The sequence below is a fragment of the Helianthus annuus genome, chromosome 9 (genome assembly GCF_002127325.2).
Source record: "Helianthus annuus cultivar XRQ/B chromosome 9, HanXRQr2.0-SUNRISE, whole genome shotgun sequence".
Classification (NCBI taxonomy): domain Eukaryota; kingdom Viridiplantae; phylum Streptophyta; class Magnoliopsida; order Asterales; family Asteraceae; genus Helianthus; species Helianthus annuus.
This window is the reverse complement of record NC_035441.2, coordinates 101,528,702-101,535,097: the sequence shown is the minus strand read 5'-3', so window position 1 is coordinate 101,535,097 and position 6,396 is coordinate 101,528,702.

Below are 6,396 nucleotides of genomic sequence, written 5' to 3'. Positions count from 1 at the left end.
AGTAGACTTCAAAATCTTCTGTGCCATCTGGTAATGCTAAGATTGGGGCATTTGTTAACTTTTGCTTTAAAATCCTAAAAGCCTCCTCCTGTCTAGGTCCCATACAAATTTTGCGGCTTTACAGGTTAGCTTGGTTAATGGCACGGCTATTTTAGAAAAATCTTTAATAAAACGTCTATAGTATCCGGCTAATCCTAGAAAACTTCTAACTTCCGTAGCCGATTGCGGGGTCTTCCATTTGGTGATAGCTTCAATCTTGGAGGGATCTACGTGAATACCTTCGTAATTCACCATATATCCTAGAAATTGCACTTCTTGGAGCCAAAATTCACACTTTGAGAATTTGGCGTAAAGCTTCTCCTTTCTTAACAAAGTTAAGAGTGCATGCAGGTGCTCGCAATGTTCCTCCTGACTTTTGGAATAAATAAGTATATCGTCGATGAAAATGATTACAAAATTATCCAAATACGGTTTACAGATTCTATTCATCATGTCCATAAATGCTGCTGGAGCATTTGTTAGTCCGAAGGGCATGACTATAAACTCGTAATGTCCATACCTAGTTCTGAAAGCAGTTTTAGGTATGTCTTCTTCTTGTACCTTCAATTGATGATATCCGGAGCGCAAGTCTATCTTAGAAAAATATCTAGCTCCTTGCAATTGATCAAAAAGATCATCAATCCTAGGTAATGGGTATCGATTCTTAATTATAACCTTATTTAATTCCCTATAATCGATACACATTCTCATCGATCCGTCTTTCTTCTTTACAAACAATACTGGAGCTCCCCATGGAGAGGAACTTGGTCGTATAAACCCTTTAATTAATAATTCATCTAATTGTTTCTTTAATTCCAACATTTCAGTAGGTGCTAACCGATAGGGTGCCTTGGCTATCGGTATAGTTCCTGGAATTAGATGAATTCTAAATTCTACCTCCCTATCGGGTGGTAATCCTGGTAGGTCTTCTGGAAAGACATCTGGGTATTCTGATACTATTGGTATGTCCTCCAGTTTCTTACTTTTGGTATCAACAACTACCGAAACCATATATGCTATTCCTTGTTTTCTTGAATAACTGGCCAACTTCATTACTGAAATAAATTTCAGTGGCTTTTGTGGCTTATCTCCGGTAATCATTACTAATTCTCCTGTGGGTGTATGGATTTCTATGGAATTTTTATCACAAAGAATTCGAGCATGGTTGGCTACTAACCAATCCATTCCTAACACGACATCCAATCCGGCTAAATTCATAGGTAACAGGTTTGCAGAAAATTTATGGCCTAAGAGTTCTATCTTTCCTTCTCGCAAAACTTTATCTATTTTAACAGAATTCCCATCGGCCGTTTCGACTGTGAAAATTTGCCTAAGGTTGGTTAAAGGTAAATTAAGAGCTTGGCAGAACGAACTATTGATAAAACTTTGGTTTGCACTAGAGTCAAATAATACTTTTGCATACACATTGTGAACTAAGAACGTACCAGCTATGACGTCAGGAATTAGTTCGGCTTCCTGTGTAGTCAATTAAAAGGCTCCCGCGTTCTTCTTAGTAGTTCCTTCTGCAGGTTTCGTCTTGGTATTTGTTGGTTTAACCAATTTAGGGCATTCTGGTCTGAAATGACTAGTTTCTCCGCAGTTGAAACAGACTATTGTTTTCTTTCTGCAATTCTCTTCACGGTGTCCTGCAACTTTGCAAAAGTTACTGGTTTCATTGCATTTTCCAAAATGCTTCTTTCTGCAGTTCCTGCAGAACGGCGGAGTGGAAGATTGTCCAGTTCCTCTTTTCTTGAAATTACTATTATTACCCACATGAAATCCTTGGGTAATTTTCTGAGCTAATTCTTTCTTCCTATTTTCCTCCCGCGTACGTACTAATCCGTCAGTCAGAGTGTTAGCTAACTCCACTGCATCATCAATCGTGCGGGGTCTCGCAGCTTTGACGATATCACGAATCTCGCTAATCAAACCCCAAATATAGCGAGAGATGAGTACCGGTTCTGGCGAAGCCAGAGTAGGTACAATTCTGGCATACTCAAAGAATTTTGAAGTATACCCTCGACAATCCACATTCACCATCCGGTGGCTCAGAAATTTATTTGCCATCTGCTCTTTTTCGTATTCAGGGCAAAATTTCCTTTCTACCAGACGTGTAAATTCCTCCCAACTCATGGCATAGGCCATGTCACTTCCCTTAGCTTGCAATACTGTATTCCACCATTCTAACGCTTCTTCCTTGAAAAGGTGAGAAGCGTACATGACTTTATCCTCCTCAGCACATTTACTTATTTTAATTACTGCCTCGGTTTTCTCCAACCAACGCAGTGCCGCAGTCGCCCCTTCATTGCCTGCAAATTCAACTGGTTTACAAGCAAGAAATTCCTTATAAGTGCAACCAGGTGTTGCAGCTTTCATTCTTTTATATATCGGGGCTTGAATTCCGTTATTATTATTACCGCCTCCATTGATACTATTACTGGCAGTATCGTCGTGCGTACGTTTACTAGGGCGAGCTTGCGAAGGCTCAACGGGACTTTTTACCGCAGCGACAATTGCTGGAATAGCATTAACTATTCCCTGAGCAACGATGTTTTCTATGTCTTGCCGGTTTAGGAAGTGATCCTCATTATCGTGTTCCGATTGGTTAACTTCATTAACTGGTTCATTAACGGCGTGTTCCATCTGGATGTATATCAATCACGAGTTATTATTTAGTACAAACATTTTAGTATACTGTACAGTCAAACTTTTGTTTAAAATAGCAAACACAACACCCTTATAGATCTATTACAACTGAAATTCAAAAACACATTATTATTTTAAATATGACAATTAAGCCTTGCATTCATTTTATTCTCTCGTACTTATTTATTTACCATGGTTGATCTCGGTTTGGCCACTTATCTTAATTATGGATCAAGATTCACTGCAGTAGTGGCTAACATATAAAGGTCTGACCATTTTTCATCTAATTCGTTTTCCCATGGCGGGTTTTTGCCTATCTCCTTATTAACTATCACTTCTTTTGAATTGGACGTCCCTATTTTCTTTTGGCTTTTTCTAATAATCCAATCTCTCTTCTTGGGAGTAAGTGGGTTTTCATAGTGTGCCTTACGAATAAATATTCCTTCATTAGTATTCACTAAATATCTTGAGGAATTTGATTGGGACGAGGTTCTCTTAGTCTTTTGGGCATTATCTAGTTGATGGTAATTATCCGAAAGCTTTTGCTTACCCATTCTGTACATTAACAAGTAGTTAAATAACACGAAAAGATAAAATAAAGAAACAAATAATCACACAAACATGTACAGCCAAAACTGTCGACTTTGCGACTATTCGATTTTATATAGTTTTAATAGTATGCGTCCGTACACAGGGATTATCTTACAACGTTTTATTTTTAAACTATTTTACAAGTTTTATATTTTACTATTATTATTATTATACATTACAACCACACCTCCCCTTGCTATCCCAATTGGCTGGCATTTCAGAAACAACGTTCCCTCTCGTCGTATTTCCAGGAGATCTGCTCTCCTACCTCACGAATCCTATTTCCCGCATCCAACAACTCCTCGCCATAGCGGCGGAGTTCAGCTAAGTTTTCGTTACTCATTGGTGGGTTCGGTGCAGGTTCCGAGTCGAATTGAGGGAGAAAAGTGTTAGGGCTATTCATAATGTTCTGAAATTGCCAGTCGGCAGTCCACCACTCCTCTAGTGCTCCTGGTAAAGGTCTATGGTGAACAATAGGGTCTGGAATGGTGGGTTCTAAGTTAACAGGCAGTAGGGCTTCTACTGGGTAGTTAAAGAGAGTTTCATCGGCAGGTCCGATGATGTCACCTAGTGCTAGTTTACGGTCCAACTCTTCTTCCCAAGATAGTGGTTCCTGGTTTTGCCTGGAACTCTCCCCAGTTTCAATTCCCTTTCCTTTATCCTTTGGATCTTCCTTTTTCATGGTTTTCTGTGTTGCTGGCTTCTTCCTGCGTACACGCCTCCAACCTACCCACATGTGTCTCTTTTTCGCTACTTTTGGTTTTTCCTGAGGTTGGGCTTTAAATACCATAGGCTCCTCCACATCTGCCTGGTACCCAGTAGTAATACTGGTGATATCCATATTTGTACTATGGATTGAAATATTATGTAGGGCTTCTGATAGTTCGTTCATGCTGTTAGCACACACGAAGACGCACAGAATCCTAAGTTAAAATTTTGTACACTAAAATTTCACAAAATCACATAATGGCAATTAAATACATTAAGTATTTCTAAATACTTAATTGGCTTAAACCAGTGGCTCTGATACCACCTTTTTCTGTCACGGCCACCGCGCCCGGTTTGACCCGGTCCAGGAGCCGCGGGACAGAAACCTGTGGTATTTAGGTTTACAGCGGAAGTCTTAACAGGATCGTTTTAAACTTGAAAATGCCCGAGTATTATTTATTTTATAATTCAGGATAAACCCCGTAATATACAGTGGAGGAATTTCATAATTCCTTTATTTTACAAAACATGTTTATTTATTCATTTATTTGAGCCACTACTTCAAGCTTGAGAGTGCACCATAGCACTTGTTCCTGATTCAGAGTAGATCACCTGAAACATGTTGTAAATATATTTTGTCAGCGGAGAAATACTGAGTGAATCATTCATTTTGATAAAATGACACATTGTTATAATATACAGTATTAAGAGCGAATACAATGTTTATATATCAACCAATTACCCAACAGTATTTGTCACTCGACTCGTTTCTGTGACTATGGTCATATCACCCATTGGCTAACCCGTTGTCCAATGGTGACGATTATCAAGTAATGTATACAAAACCCCACATACTGGCTGTAATTGAAGACTACAAAGACTTAATCCCTGTAATTATAACTTTGGAAACAAACATGATTTTGAAAGTAAATTTAGTAAAAAGAGAATGACTCACATTGCAAGTTTATACGAGCAGGGTTTAGTCTACTGGTAAGCCGAATAACCTAGTTTAAACAATAATGCACACGAACCAGGTTAGTAACTAATACAGCATTTACGATAACTCACGAGATACAACCCTCACAACGAATGACAAAGTGCCATACTAAACAGCCATCGAATTAACGACGAATGACAAAGTATAACCCTAATGCGGGCAGCACTTAAACATCCATTGGATAGTTTCAATCGATCGGAAATGTAATCGTAGCAGCGATCGAGTTATTACCCGGCATTGTGGCAGCACCTCACTTATGTGAAAATTATAATTTTGACAGTATAACTTTGATTCTGAAACTTTCGTCGACACGAATGAACTGCTCATGATCTAACCTATTTATAGCCGAAAAATGGTGTTCTCGTGGCCCGCGTAAAACATAAGCGAAACTTTACGCGGCCCGCGTGGCCGCCTAGTCTAGGCGTAGGTCTGGTTAGTCATGGGCTTAGGTTGGACATATGGGCTATACGTGGCCCAGATACTTATCCGGATGGATTTCAAGTTGACGCGGCCCGCGTAAAAATCCCTTAGGCTTTACGCGGCCCGCCTAGAACCCTAAAACTTATCTGGTTTGATCATTAAGTTATAGCGGCCCGCGTAAGGTTGAGCTATCCCTTACGCGGCCCGCCTAAAACCCATTTTTCTTGTTTTCTTGATTTTTCAAGCTGGTTGGGGTTTTAGGGGTCCGGGTTTATATTTTTAGGTTGTTCAGGGACATTTTTGAAGGTAATGAGTTTTGGGTCAAAATCTATGTTTAAACATGCATTATGCATAATAGCGTAATTTAACTAATAAAAAGTTCAATTTTACGATATCATGCATAACATTATTTTGAGACCATAGAATCATCTCAAATTAATTTAGACATGCTTATATATCAGTACTTAACCTATTAGTATGCTCACATTATCAAAAATCTCATTTTTGGCTAAAAAGGGCATAATGGTCAATTATAAGCATAATAACGGAAACTAGCATATAATCCAAATTATTAATGACCAAGTAATATGACTCCAGAGGGTTATATTACAACATAATATTGTCCTAATGGAAGCTTAAAACATAAAAGATTTAAGCTTAATCGGGTCAGAACTGAAAGTCAAAGCAAAAGTCAAGTTTTTGCGACTTTCGGTTACGAACCGACCCTAAACTCAGAATTGTCGGGTTGAACATGCTTAGACATGTTCTAATATTATTTACCAAGTTATTTAAGTGATAAAACGTGATTTATATCCTCTACATCATCAGTATATGCTTTTATTCAAAAATCTGACTAGTTTGACTTTTTAATTGATTACTTTGACCCGACAATTAACTAAGCAAACGAGAAAATTAGGAGGTGCCCTTTTAAGGGATCAACACCACCTAATTATGGCCACATAGCCATATTCGACTCGAACAATGGCTGGACCATT